This window comes from Mya arenaria, chromosome 6, assembly GCF_026914265.1.
Source record: "Mya arenaria isolate MELC-2E11 chromosome 6, ASM2691426v1".
NCBI classification, from domain to species: domain Eukaryota; kingdom Metazoa; phylum Mollusca; class Bivalvia; order Myida; family Myidae; genus Mya; species Mya arenaria.
This window is the reverse complement of record NC_069127.1, coordinates 39,825,499-39,841,592: the sequence shown is the minus strand read 5'-3', so window position 1 is coordinate 39,841,592 and position 16,094 is coordinate 39,825,499. Positions and strand designations below refer to the sequence as shown.

Sequence of the window (16,094 nt, the reverse complement as noted above, 5' to 3'; positions counted from 1 at the left end):
GTTAACTTGCTTATCCTGTGCTCTATTAAGATATAAACAGACAAAGGGGGAGCAACTGAGCTCAATGATATGTTTCTTGTCACCCATCTGTATATTAACTTGATTATTCTGTACTCTGTTAAAATTTAAACAGACAAAGCGGGAGCAACTAAACGCAATGATATGTTTCTTGTCACCCATCCGTATGTTGACTTGATTATTCTGTACTCTTTTAAGATATAAACATGAAAAAGGGGGAGTTACTTAACACAATGATATGTTTCTTATCCCCTGAATAATATAAATAATATAATTAATTATAACTATTTTAGTTAAGTATAAAGATAAAATGATATGATATATAAATAAACAGTTCAGTGTATCGACCAATAATTTAAAAAAAAATACGCTGACAATCTTCAATTCCTCAAACTGTTTCAAAAAGAGTATTTACTTAAACAACGCTTTATAGTTTGAAGTAACTTGAAAGCAGGGAGTGCGCGTGGAGCACTGCGGACTGCTCAATAAAAACGGAAGCAGTCTATAACAGCACTCCCTTATCAATAAATAGAAATCAAATAAACGTTCATCATTTAATGGTTCTTCATCAAAGTGAATTTCCGATAAAATAACACTATAAACAAGAAATTTCTTTTATAAAGATAAACGGCGATCAATGTGTTAACGAGGTCATCAAGAGTGTAGGGGGGGGGGGGGGGGGGGCAGTATGAACTTTATTCTGAATTATGAACATTTTGGCTACCATTTTAAAATTCGTCTTGGAAATAATGTCCAGGTTTTTTGGGAATATTACCAAAGTTAATCTTGAAATTTCTGGTAACATTACCAAAACCTTTCGGGAATATTACCAAACATTTAAAAGTATAGTATTTAAAGTTATAGTGGGAGTTTTCACATTTTTGGGAACATTCCCAAAACTATCGATATTATGCCGAGAGATTTTCAAAAATATTCTTCAACTATGAAAAGTCACAAATATTTGGTACAATTCCCAAAATAAATGATGAACATTTTCTTCTAGGATTCTGAATAAAATGTCTAATGACTAATGACTAATTTTGGGAAGAATAAATAATTTACAAAAGTTTTACGATTAGAAGCATACGTCACATAACTGTAGATTATGAGAGGCTCGCAAGGGGTTAAAAAGTCTCTATTGTCGATACATTACTGAAAACATATCATGTTTTAAAAATAAATGAATAGTTTGCGCTTCAAGAATATTCGATGTGTTTGCACAGAGAGTAATTGCTTAAGGAAAGCAATTAGAAGCAATTAAATGTCAGTATCTAGAAAATTCATTTTCAAATCTTATTAGTGCCACTCGAAGGCTCACCGTCTTAACTTTAAACCAATCAAAACAGTTCATTTCCTTCGTTTTTTAAAAGTCATCTGCTTAGTTTCTTGGAAGCAAATTCGGATCTGCTTTATTTTAAGCTTCTTTAATGTACGGAAGATTAGTACTTTGGATGTTATCCAAATAACCGAGTTACCTAGCAGTTTATTAAATTGAATGTGCGCATATGACATATATAACAGTGTTCTAGATATGCGTAGTTTCAAGAAGGCTTTTGCGTATATGGATTAGAGAATACAAGGAAAGTAATGTCAGGTGCATCTAAGTTTCCTGGTTCATTGTTTGGGGTGAAAAACAATTTGGAATAACCATTTTTTGTTTATGTGAAAAACGATATTTTTAGAAACGACCTTGTGCACCGAATGAAGAGCAATTGCTTATTTACGACGACGCTTGTTTGAGATGAGAAGCATGGCCTTATTAAAATATCTCGTGAAAACAACGCAAGTTTTCACTAGACTTACCGACTCACTCAATGCATTTTATTCCTCAAAACAACGATTTTATACCGTCCGCTCTTTCGTGTAATTCGCATCTGATACCATGATTTGGTTAATCAAAGGTATTGTTATTGTTTTCCGAGTGCAGATCGTTTTGGAAATATATCAGCACATTTAAAGATGCACTCTTACTCCCAAATAAGATTAACCACAATTAACAATATTGTTTGAATATTCCAAAAGTGATAAATAAATGTCGAAGACAAAGATTCTTATGAAAGATATCGAGTTTAATTTGAAAGAAATGAGCATAAAACACAGTATTTCTACCTTATGACACTATAGTAGACCAAAATAAATCATTTAGCATTCACCAATCATTTAATATTTTTGCGCTCTCTGCTATTAAATTCAAGGTTACAGTCTTGTTATCAGTAGTTAATATTTCCCATTAATACATTATTTAGTAAGTAGTTTAAGGTTTATCAGTCAAAATTTGTTTGTTACACATGGGTATATATTGGTTTGGAATAAGAGTGTCAAGAATCTGGTAATTTTAAGACCCCAGGTTCGTCCCAAATTTGGTAAATCTATGGCACTCTTTAATAACGATGAAAAGGCATCAATTGTTTTTCCTTATCCGTGTAATTGTACTATAACACGTGAAAGAAGGGTCCTTCTTTAGCGGGGAAGCCGTGGTTCACCTATAATAACGCGTTAGCCGTGATTCACCTACGATAACGAGGTAGCCATGATTCACCTACGATAACGAGGTAGCCATGATTCACCTATGATAACGAGGTAGCCATGATTCACCTACGATAACGAGGTAGCCATGATTCACCTACGATAACGAGGTAGCCATGATTCACCTATGATAACGAGGTAGCCATGATTCACCTACGATAACGAGGTAGCCATGATTCACCTACGATAACGAGGTAGCCATGATTCACCTATGATAACGAGGTAGCCATGATTCACCTATAATAACGAGGTGGCCATGATTCACCTATAATAACGAGGTAGCCATGATTCACCTATGATAACGAGGTAGCCATGATTCACCTAAAATAACGCGTTAGCCGTGATTCACCTACGATAACGAGGTAGCCATGATTCACCTACGATAACGAGGTAGCCATGATTCACCTACGATAACGAGGTAGCCATGATTCACCTTCGATAGCGAGGTAGCCATGATTCACCTACGATAACGAGGTAGCCATGATTCACCTACGATAACGAGGTAGCCATGATTCACCTACGATAACGAGGTAGCCATGATTCACCTACGATAACGAGGTAGCCATGATTCACCTACGATAACGAGGTAGCCATGATTCACCTATGATAACGAGGTAGCCATGATTCACCTAAAATAACGCTTTAGCCGTGATTCACCTTCGATAGCGAGGTAGCCATGATTCACCTACGATAACGAGGTAGCCATGATTCACCTTCGATAGCGAGGTAGCCATGATTCACCTACGATAACGAGGTAGCCATGATTAACCTACGATAACGAAGTTGTCATGATTCACCGATGACAACGATGAAGCCGTGCTTCTCCAGGGTTGCCACCGAAGTCTTGCACGACTAGATTATCACAAAAAGCTTCCGATTCAGGCTCAGCTTAAGCCTGCTAGATATGAAGTGAAATAAAATTCACAATTTTGGCTTCCATTTTCGGATCATAATGAACTTAGGACACTTCTTTACAAATATCATTTCCGTTTTCCTGTAATGATGCCTTTTCTGCATTAGGATAAGAAAATTTATTGCTTATTTTTCAGCCATTATATTTTATTTTATTTCCTTTATGTTTGTATCAATTATTTGCCCAAAACAGACAATAATAAATTAACGAACATCTTCATACGGTGTTTAAGTTTTTCAAATGGCGCTTTATACGGGGCACCGTTAAGCGACCTAAATGCAGTGATATATCTGCCGCATTCTGTATGCGGCGGTGTGGTGCCTCAATCATCGCACTGTATACGGCACTGTTTCAGAACTCTTCATATTTCAAGAGCTAATCTATCATTTTCTGCCTGTATACAACATACAGTAGTATTTCTATTCATGGCCATATTTTCGCACCTTTCATTGTGATGGCCAATGGCGTCACTGTTTATCATTGTTATTATAATAATACACTTATTTATAGAATATTTAATAATTATATAAATAGACTGAATAAGCAATAAACGGAAGGCATAAAAATAATACAAAATCGTTAAAATAAGGCAATTAACTCATTTTTGAAGAATTGTCATTCCAAAATAGAGCTCTTAAAATATAATACTATAACATGTAGGTTTTGTTTCGTACCACTGAATGAATTTATAAAAATAACATTTCCACGAAAATGTAATATATATCTGCCATTTAAACCTCCCAGTTTTGCATTATGATAAAATCCTAGGGTTTCAAATCTTGGGTGAATTTGTACGGGAACTAGCGATGCTGGTTCTCGAGCCTGGCTCTCAGAGCCACCGCTGGTACGTGTGGTCGTGCATGGTACGAAATCTGTCCCCTCTCTTCTGTCTTTCCTCCTGGCTCTTTGAGCCACCATCGTACGTGTGTATGTGGTCGCACATGTTTCGAGATCTGACAAATCTTGATTACTTTCTTAACTCCTTCCCCACACTTTCTCCTCCCTTTACACACTTTTCCTCTTAAATATCAAATACTTTCTTTTGTGCTTTCAACCTCTCAACTTCCGCATCTTATCTTCTTCCTCGCCTTCTTCCTCTGTCACCTCACACTTTCAGCTGTATATCTACCATACCTCCACTATATCTTTACCAAGTTATCGTCCCCTTCTCGTTCTCATCTCTCTCTCCATTCCCTCCCAACTCCCTATCTTTCTCCACTCCTCTCCCCCATTTCTTCCCCTTCTCTTTCTTCCCCTTCTCATTCTTCCCATCCTCTTTGCTCCCCTCTTTCTCTCCTCTCTTTCTCTCCTCTCTTTCTTCCCCTCCTCTTTCTCCTCTCCTTCTCTCCTATCTTCCTTCCCCGTCTCTTTCCCCCTTCTTTCTCTCTTCATTCCCCTTCCCCCTCTTCTCTCCTCTCCCCTCCCTCCTCTTCTCTCCTCTCCCCTCCCTCTTTCTCTCCTTCTTCCCCGTCTCTTTCCCCCTTCTTTCTCTCTTTATTCCCCTTCCCCTCTTTTTCTCTCCTATCTTTCTTCCCCTCCTCTTTACCCCCTATTTCTCTCCTCCCCATGCTCTCTTGTCTTTCCCCCCTCTTTTCCCCTTATCTTCTTTCCCTTTCCAATATTCTCTCCCTCCTCGTTCTCCCATTTTTTCTGCCTTCTGTTTCTTATCCCTTTCCCCTATATAAGTTATATGTGTATGTGTATATATAATATAACAATTTATCTCTAATCACATGATTTCAATAATATCTAGTAAGCGCGGAAAAAAACATTTGAATTTCACACATATTGTAAAGGGTGTACAAACGAAATTTTATTACCCATTAAATGTGTCCAAAGGTTTATAATAACGGTATAAGTCATTCGTTTTTTTATCAGTTTACACAATTGTTTGTTTGTAAAATTGGTTTTTATCAAACAAATTGTATAGTTTTATTTTACAATGATAATTCGGCTGGTCCATTTTGATCACGTGATCCGCCATGGTACAACATTGAGACCTATCCCAAACTGACGTCACGCGACGTCGACTAACCGTGTCTCCCTTACTATATAACCGCCAAAATGTTTGAGGTTCTTATCAAAATGATACGTGCATAGTACATGGATTAGGACAAACAATCGACGCATTTTAATTGGTATTTTAGTGTGCCATGGATATACAAGATTTCGGATGAACCAGAAATTGTACAGAATGAACCTTACTAAGCATTTCCTTAAATGTGCAAATCTATCTTCAAAACGTGCGACATGGCAAACGATGATATTATACCCTGTGTTGATCAAATCAAGGTATCGGATGAGATTAACACTAAGAGAACGGTATAACATCGTAGTTTTGAAGAATAAAGTGCATTGAGTGAGTCGGTTAGCCTAGTAAAAACGTGCGTTGTTTTCACGAGATATTTTAATACGGCCATGCTTTTCATCTAAAACAAGCGTCATCATAAACAAGCAATTGCTCTTCATTCGGTGCACAAGGTCGTTTCAAATATAATCGTTTTAACATATTGATAACAATGTTTATATTCATCGAATCGAGACTGTTTTATACCCCAAACAATGAACCAGGAATCCTGGCTCCAATATCACAAAAATACCCAAGTCAAATTTCAGTCTCAATCTCAATTCAATTTATCACATTACAGCAAAGCATTTTTCAAAATCTTACATGTTTTTATACGTTTTGGAAACATATTTTCTCAAAGAATGTATTGATTAAACGATTTTGTCAATATTCTAAAGAAAACTAAATCTCGAGCTGAAATATACTAGAGTAATTGTAACAAAACAATGAATTGTACTCAAATACATTTTTGGCTGTTGAATATTTTACCCTTTGAATCTTGACCAAAGGCATTAATCTACATAATCTGTGATAGAATGCAATTTCAAAAGGTGTAAACACATAAATGATTTTTAATAAGTTTTGATGTTATGTGGTATAATGAGTTGAGACTAAGATCCAGATTTGACTTAAGTATTTTTGTGATATTGGGGCCTGGACGAACCTGACATTATTGCCCTTGGATTCGGCAAATATGGACTTTTTTAAACATTTCTGTTTACTGCGCATCTTCAAGAACAGTATTGATTTCTGTCAAATTCTGGATATTCTAAAGAGTAAAGACTTCAGATTTAATAAACGAATGTCTATAAATGTTCGGATTCATTCTCGAAGATGTTTTCTTTGGTCGTCGTTTATCTGAACATCCTAAATTAAATTTCGCAATTCATCACGTTTTGAAATCGACACTTCTATTTTAGCCTTAAATATTCTATCAGATCTGTCTCTGGTTATTTTTTCTGTTTTGTTTGCTTGTTGCAGGATTTGAAGTAATGAAATTTTGCAATTCAAAGCCAAATTTAATAACATTGCAAAGAAACCTCCTGTAAAATTAATACACGGCGTCAGAGTCTTTTCGCATGTTTAAAGATTGCTGACGTTGAAACGTTGCTTTAAAAGTATAGATGAAAATTAATATAAAATTTGATGACTGGTCTTCGTAAAAAGCATTTCAATTTGCCTGAGTTGTTGCAGCATAGTTTAGCTAAGTAACCTTCTTTACTTTAACTAAAATTCAACTTTAAAAGTATTTGAAACTGTAAAAGAAATGAAAAAGAAAAGAAAAAAGACCTTTAAGTAATCAATAAAAAAACAACTAGGGTCAATTTAGTTGCGCTACCTGCCATGCTAGCAAACGAATGTTTAACTGATATTCTTGTGTTATGAATGAACCTAGAAACGTATCTTAAGCTTCTGTTAGTAGACAATTAATACCAATTATGTTGACGTCAAATTAAAATACTTGTTTTAACCAATAACTCAAACAGCTACGCAGAAACCGCTCAAGTTTTCTAATTGTTTTAAAAGACACATTAACTTCAACATTGCGTTATTTGTCATACTAACTTGAAAGCAGGAAGTGCACGAGGAGCACTGCGGTAAGTTCAGTGAAAACGGAAGCAGTCAATAAATAGCAATTCCTGATATAATTCAAAGAAACTTTTATCGTTTTATGGTTTTACAACAAAGCTAATTTCCGATAACAAAACTACATAAACAATAATAACAGAGGAAATATTCTTCTGTGTGCCAGCTGCTTAGATTCGAGGAAACAAAATGGGATCTGCTCTATTTTGAGCTTATTTAATTAACGGAATTTTAAAACAAAGCAATAAATACGTTGGATGTTATCCAATTATCAGAGTTTCCTAGCAAATAATAGTTTGTATGTGCACATGGGCAATGTATAATGTTGTGCTTAATGTGCGTAGTTTCTAAGAAGCTTTAGTATAAACGGATACGAAATTAGCAAAAGGCACATTAGAAATGTTTAACTATCTGTCCACCGCTAATCTATAAGTATAATATTGATGTATTAATATCATGTATGGAACATTTCAAAAGAAGAGCCTTCAGACATAATAGACTCATGTCTATGAACTTCAGGAGTCATTTTTTCATGTCTTCCTTCTGACGTCGTTTATTTATATGCCTTAGGGCTTAATGTTACTTCGAAATCAAACACATTACGAGTCCGACACTTCTGTGTAAGCCTACAAAATAGTCTGGCAGATCTGTATTTTCTAGCGAATTTACAAATCTTGTCCCTTTTCGGCTTTTTTTCTTTTTTCTATCTTTGATTTAGGGAGGTTTTTTCATAACTAAATATTTCGGTTCTGAAAATGTGCAAATAGATAGATGTCTCAACAAGTATATATTTGCCTGAGACTAAATCATAAAAGTTAAATTGGGAAATGTCTAGACAACATTTCAACCAAATTTATGAATTTATCTGCGAAATTGCAGTGTTTATAAACGTCTCAAGGATTTTCTGCCATTTTTTTTATTTTTGCACAGAATAAATGGTTGTGCTTTTGAAGAGTGTAGTAAGAGTGTAGTAAAATAAGAGCCAATAACCATGGTGTTGTTGATCTATCTAAAGCACTACTACAAGTTTGGTATCGTTTGAAAGGTGAAATGTATAATTAAACGAAATATGCTATAGTAATCTGAGTTGCTTCAGCATAGTTTTGAAGGTTTTTTTTTATTATTTGTTCTTTAACCTTTTTGACGCCATTTTTTTTCTCCTTATTTCATGTTTACATTGTTTTGGAAAAAAATGTCTAAATGTATTCTATGGGGTACGGTAGTTGCCAGCGATCAATTTAGGTTCTTGTCAGCTTCGATATGATTTGTATCTCTACCAGTGTGATGGATGATAACTGTTATTTGTCATATTGCCCAAATCCAAGAATCTATTCCATGTAGGAGGCTTTTTGGAAGGGTTGTCCAAATGATTGCAGTAGGTTAAGGATGTGTTAGATCAATTTTGGCTTTCGTCAGTTTCTAAACATTTTGCATCATTCTCTACAAGTTTAATAATGATATATGTTGTCTGTCATATAGCCCATATTTATGAATATAATGGTAGAATGCTTTGCTTTATGGTACGTCAATGCCAAATTGATTCCATAGGTTGTTAAGCGTCATTCATCGACCGGGTAGGTTTGAAAACCATCAGCGTATAATAAAAGTTTATTAAAGCTGCACTCTCACAGATTTGCCGTTTTTCTAATTTTTTTACTTTTTTTTTCTTGGAATTAGCATATTTTTGCGTAAATATCTGCAGACCACTGATGAAAGACTGTTGACAAAAGATCAGATCACAGACTTTTATATTTCCGTTTCGAATTTAATGTTTTATGGCCTAAACCGTTAGTATAAGAAAAATGCAAAAAAAACATCAACTTTGGAGCAGAAATATGAAATTATGCGATCTGATCTTTTGTCATCAGTCTTTTATCAGATATTTACGCAAAAAAGCTCGTTCTAAGACAAAAAATAAAAAAAAGTTGTCAAAACGTCCAATCTGTGAGAGTTCAGCTTTAAAATCTAAATTCAGCAAATAAATATTGTTTGCTAGAGTCTTATATTCAAAATAGCAAGACTCTTAGTCAAGAAATATATCATATACGCGGACAATTTTATTAAGTATAATGTTAATATTTAAGTCACAACATATTAATCTTTCTCTGTTGAATTCGGTCCTGAGTTCAGAAAGATTATAATGAACGATTCAAGTCGTTTGCCAATTTTATACAGTCACGTATATCAAACTCTTTCCCTTTGATAATTACTCCAGTATAGAAACTTCAATTAGCTTCCTGATAATTTCGGCAAAGCCTCATTGTAAAGTGTTCATAAACATGTCAAATATGTTTTATGGTAAATCTGTCAAATCTGAAAAGATTGTTATGCTCGATTATTGAAGAGTCCATGGTGGAAACTGGCTAATGATCAAGATATAGTTGTTTCGAGGCTCAACACGATATTTATATGATTTGATTTGAAACAAACTATTTGTTGGATAATGACATGTACATCTAGCGAAACTATCGTTTAGCTCTTTAAGTTTATATAAGAACATAGTTTAACAATTGTAAAGACTATGCTAAATCTAAATTATGTTTTTACCAGTGTAAAATGTTTTAGAATTGTTTATGTTTGAGGGATACAATCGTTGGCAAAAAATTCAACTTGACGGAATTTTGATGAACGATGCAACGCTGAAAATTCGGCCAAGTATTGAATTCATAATGGATTTGACCACGGAGTTGGTATATCTACCACATACTTCAAATAACAATAATGATATATCAAAATGGATCAATGTGTATCGAAAAACTTCAATCTGAATTATAGAAGGTATAATATCCTTTAAACTAGATTATTGTGATTGATATGAACAACATATAAATCACAGTGATAAATTACCGTTTTAACACATGCTTATTTAAATTTTGTGAGTAACATTATATTGTTTCTGAGAAATATGTGAAATAAAAATTACCTGAATATGAAGTGCAACTCCAATGTCCAACGACACGCAAATACGTTATTTCTCTTTTGTTCTCAAAACGCATAAAAAGCTACAAATCGTAAAGCAATAGTTATCAATAACTCATCATCTATTTACGAGTACTGGAAGACAAATAGAGGCTGACTTTCGATGCTGGAACCAATTTCGATATGCACGTGGTTTTTGTCATTTAACCCATATTTTACTGGCAGCAAGTAAAAGCTGTCATAATTTGTTCTTGGATCAGAGAGTCTAATAACTGTGTTTCGTCAAATGGCAATTATTTAAGAATTTAGTGAATGTAGGGAGCATTCTTGAAGGTCTGTCCAAATGTGTACACTAGGGGAAAATGCCAGCGACCAATTTGAAGCTTTCGTCAGATTCTGATCAATTGTGACTTTTGTTAGGTTATGAACAATTGTGGCTTTTGTCAGGTTCTGTTCAATTGTATTTTTTATCAGATTCTGATCTGTTGTAACTTTTTCACTATGATCAATTGTAGCATTTATTAGTTTCTGATCAATATTAGCTTTTGTCAGTTTCTGTTCGATTGCGGTGATAGTTTCATGATAATAACTGTTTTTGTCTGTCAAGATGTAAGTTTTTGCCGAGGGCAGACGACGGTGATGTCATTACCGCTTTGCAGTATATCGGGTTTCTCTGATAATTGTAGAAACTAAAAATGAATATAATGTGTCTGATTGTATGAAAATCCAAAATCGTGTTTTTCAATTTAAAACTTTATATTCTTATCTCAACCACTCAGTTATCAAACTGGCATTTGATCGAAATTACATTTCCATCTAAAGGTCACCAACCTATATATAAAATATTAAGCTGTCTGCTTGTTTCCCATTCCATTAAGACTGATAAAATCCTTGTAATCGATGCCTTTCCTGTGATACCAGACGACAATCCATTTTCGTTTCTATTTTTTAAGTCGGTTAAAGCATTATTTTCGCTGCTTTGCACAGCTATTGGACATTTAATCTCTTTGAATTTTGTGAATGTCTCAATTAAAATTGCTTGGATATTTAGTTGTTGAAAATCTGCTACACCTCGTTTATGGTTTCAAAATTATGCGTGTGCTAATCATGGTAATAAGTGACTTGTGGTGAACTCGTAAGATAATAAAATGATAACAAGTTTCAAATTATCTACATCACTTTATCAATCACAATGTATATGCAAAAAGCTACAGAAACATGCTCAGTAGCAAAAAGTTTAAACATAAACCCGGTTAAGTGGCAATGGGCAAACGCCAAAGACAAAACGTAAACGTTTTATTGATAATAAGTAAGGAACGGTTTGAAACATAAGCATCCTGCCAAAATATTTTCAAATTGAAATACAAAATGGAAATATATTTACATAAAATGGATATTGTTGTCAGTCAATTGACGTATGACATATAACATTTGGCTGGCTGCTGTACAACTAACCACCCTGACCCCGGGATGTGGTCATAGCAAATTAGGAATCCAACACTACAGTCATTGCTAGTGTATACTGGGAAATTGTAACTTACAGTTTGTTACAATAGCCTATTAACCCATTTCAATGTTTGCATTAGGTAACACCTTTTACTCGTAATACAATACCTTTGTAATTAAATGCAACAAGTCTCCCAACCAGTTGTTTGAAAAACCTTTATAATTCTAAGGCTTGTTCTTTTTGCTGATAGAATGGAGTTTATACTATTTTAAGTCAACATAATGACATGAAGATGTTTAATCAGTTCAACTTCGATAATATAAAAACCTGAAAACAACATACGTTACCAATGTGTTTGCATCACATGCTCACTGGAATATAAACTGAAGTCAGAAATCATAAAGACGATGTCTTGGTGATAAATATTTTATAGATACAGTTCAATCATATGAAGCGTGTCTGAGATCTGACATTGGTCGAAATAATCGGTTAGCAGACAAATTTGCTTACAATGTCAATGTTTATCCGTGGAAGAGTTTTCATGTAAACACGTGAGCACACACGCTATTTACATGCGAACACATTCTGTAATTTATGCACAATCGGCACACTTACTTGGCATAAATTTACTAGAAACAATATAGGGAACAAATATTAGAAAGGGTCTGTAAGCTGCACGCGAAATTGAAATTATGTGCTTACATTATGAAGGTTAATGTGATGTAGCAATTTGCAGTCTGAAATTCATGCCTATTTTCTTAACCTCAAGATAGCACATCGGCTTGGTATTGATAGAAATTTCTAACTATTTTAGTTTACTGCTTATCGTAAACAACAGTATGGATTTCTGCCAAATTCTAGATTATTTTAAAACTGAACCCTGCAGATTCAATAAACGAATGCCTATAAATTTCCGGATTCATTCTGAAAGATATTTATCTGTCTTTGTTTATTTGTATACCGAAATTAAATATCTCCTTGTCTGGGTTATTTTTTTCTTTCTTTCTTTTCGTGTGGGAGGATTTTAAATAATGATATTTATGGCTTGTTATTGCGCAATTAAAAGTCTTTACAAATAAATAAATGCCTTTGTCTAAATCATGAATGTATATTGGAAAATGTCTGTAAAAATATCACGCGGTTCTCTCTTTGATATGTAAAGAAATGTTTACAGTTTAATCTACTTCCTGAATAATTTTGCATAGCTGCAGGGTGTTCATTAACTTCTTAATGTTTTCTGCCAAATTTGTTGAAGAACACTGACGATGAAACGTTGCTTTAAATGTATAGATGAAAATAAATATAAAAATATAATAATTTGTCTTCGGAAAAAAATGTTTCAATTTTAAAATATTTATAGCAATACAAGTTATACAATTTTTACTTCATAGTTTATTGTTAATGTTGGGGGCTTAATTTGGCCTGGAAATAATTTTTACGCTATTGAATGAAAATAAGAGCCAATCACCAAATACATGTCGTTTAATTATCCAATATACAACTACTAAAATGATGTCATTTCAAAGGTGAAAAACATAAATAATATACATGAATAAAATACCCCAAACATGGCGATGGTAATCCAGCAGAAAAGTGCATTGGTATAACAAACGCAAAAATCAATTGTATACATGCATAGGAAATACAAGTATCTAAAACCAAAAGACAAATAAATGGTTTGTTAGTCTTGGTTTCACTGCAGTTATCAATCTATATACATTATTAGTCCAGAATGTTTATTTACGTTAGAGTAAACTACTTAAATGTGATAAAAGGTCCACCGATACAGACATTATGCACATTAAAGGGTTTACACGATAATCGAGAACCCATTTATTCCAAGCCTTTATTGTCATAATAGCTAAAAATACATATCAACATATTTAAAACAAAATATAAGACGTTCAATAAGACAAATATTCGTACTTGGGGTGGTATAACATACTCAACTAAAGTTAATCTTATGGTCATAAATTATTGATATTATTCACTCTGTTGGTAAATTATAAAAAAAACACAAGTACCTTGCTTAGCTACATCGTTCTTAGATCCAATGAAGACCACTATTGTATACCAGCTCTGTTCCTCCTTTTGGTAAGGATGCATACTCGATTAAGATATACAAAAAAGCGAACCACTCATTTCTGATACTTTCCCCTATGTTTAGAGTTGGTAAATATTTTGCGTTTTAACCAATAACTCAAACAGCTACGCAGAAAACGCTCAAGTTTTCTAATTGTTTTAAAAGAAACATTTACATAAAAATTGCGTTATATTTCAAACCAACTTGAGTGCACGAGGAGCACTGCGGTCAGCTCAGTGCAAGCGGAAGCAGTCAATAAATAGCACTTCCTGATATAATCCAAAAAAAGGTTTATCGTTTTATGAATTTACAACAAAGCTAATCTCCGACATGAAAACTATATAACCAATAATTGCAAGGGAAATATACACTTCTGTAAGCCAGCTGCTTAGTTTCGGGGAAACAAAATAGGATCTGTTCTATTTTAAGCTTATTTAATAAACGGAAGTTTAAAACAAAGCAATAAATACGTTGAATGTTATCCAATGATCGGAGTTTCCTAGCAAATAATAGTTTGTATGTGCACATGGGCAATGTACAATGTTGTGCTTAATGTGCGTAGTTTCTAAGAAGCTTTAGTATAAACGGATACGAAATTAGCAAAAGGCACATTAGAAATGTTTAACTATCAGTCCACTGCTAATCTATAAGTATAATATTGATTTCTATCATGTATGGAACTTTTCAAAAGAAGAGCCTTCAGACATAATAGACTCATGTCTATGAACTTCAGGAGTCATTTTCGAGGATGTCTTCCTTCTGACGTCGTTTATTTCTATGCCTTAGGGCTTAATGATATTTCGAAAACAAACAAATTACGAGTCCGACACTTTTGTGTAAGCCTTTAAAATAGTCTGGCAGATCTGTATTTTCTAGCGAATTTACAAATCTTGTCCCTTGGCTTTTTTCTTTTTTCTATCTTTCATTTTGGGATGATTTTTCATAACTAAATATTTCGGTTCGGAAAATGTGCAATTACATGTCTTAACAAGTATATATTTGCCTGAGACTAAATCATAAAAGTTAAATTGGGAAATGTCTAGACAACATTTCAACCAAAATTCTGAATTAATATGCGAAATTGCAGTGTTTATAAACGTCTCAAGGATTTTCTGCCATTTTTTTTTATTTTTGCACAGAATAAATGGTTTTGCTATTAAGAGTGTAGTAAGAGTGTAATAAAATAAGAGCCAATAACCATGGTGTTTGTTTATCTATCTAAAACACTACTACAAGTGTGGTATCGTTTGAAAGGCGACATGTATAATTAAACGAAATATGCTATAGTAATCTGAGTTGCTTCAGCATAGTTTTGAAGGTTTTATTATTATTTGATCTTTACCCTTTTTAATGCTTATTTCTTTTGTCCTTATTTCATGTTTACATTGTTTTGAAAAAAACGTCCAAAACTATTCTCTGGGGTACGGTAGTGCCAGTGATCAATTTAGGTTCTTGTCAGCTTCGATATGATTTGTATCTCTACCAGTGTGATGGATGATAACTATTATTTGTCATATCGCCCAAATCAAAGAATCTATTCAATGTAGGAGGCTTTTTGGAAGGGCTTTCCAAATGTTTGCAGTAGGTTAAGGATGTGTTAGATCAATTACGACTTTTGTCAGTTTCTGAACATTTTGCATCTCTACAAGTTTAATAAGAATATCTGTTGTCTTTCATATAGCCCATGTTTATGAATATAATGGTAGGAGGCTTTGCTATAGGGTACGTAAATGCCAAAATGATTCCATAGGTTTGTTAAGCTTCATTCATCGACCGGGTACGTTTCAAAACCATCAGCGTATAATACTCTTTTATTAAAATCTATAAAATAAAAATGATTTGCTATAGTCTTTTTTCAAAATAACAATACTTTTAGTCAATAAATACATCATATACGCGGAAAATTTTATTAAGTATAAAGTTAATTTTTCAGTGACAACATTTTTTCTCTGTTGAATTCGACTATGGGTTCAGAAAGATCATAATATACGATTCATGTCGTTTGCCAATTTTATACACGAATATCAAACTTTTTCCCTTTGATAATTACTCCAGTATAGAAACTTTAATTAGCTTCCTGATAATATCAGCAAAGCCTCATTGTAAAGTGTTTATAAACATGTCAAATATTTTTTACGGTAAATCTGTCAAATCTGAAAAGAGTGTTATGCCAGATTATTGAATAGTCCATGTTGGAAATAAACTTATGATCATAAGCTTTAATATAGTTGTTTCGAGGCTCAACACGATATTT

The 16,094-nt window shown here is 33.6% G+C and overlaps 1 protein-coding gene across 6 annotated transcripts in view; it reads right to left on the bottom strand.

The window, feature by feature from the left end:
* LOC128239038 (cubilin-like) overlaps window positions 1-16,094 on the bottom strand; it is a 159,729-nt gene that overhangs the window by 56,333 nt on the left and 87,302 nt on the right. The window contains exon 1 of one of the 6 annotated variants that reach the window (XM_052955470.1): window positions 13,782-13,797. The exons of the other annotated variants lie outside the window; for them this stretch is intronic. The gene's annotated coding sequence lies outside the window, so the exon portion shown is untranslated. Of the gene's footprint in view, window positions 1-13,781; window positions 13,798-16,094 lie in introns of those variants that run through there. 6 annotated transcript variants of the gene reach the window in all.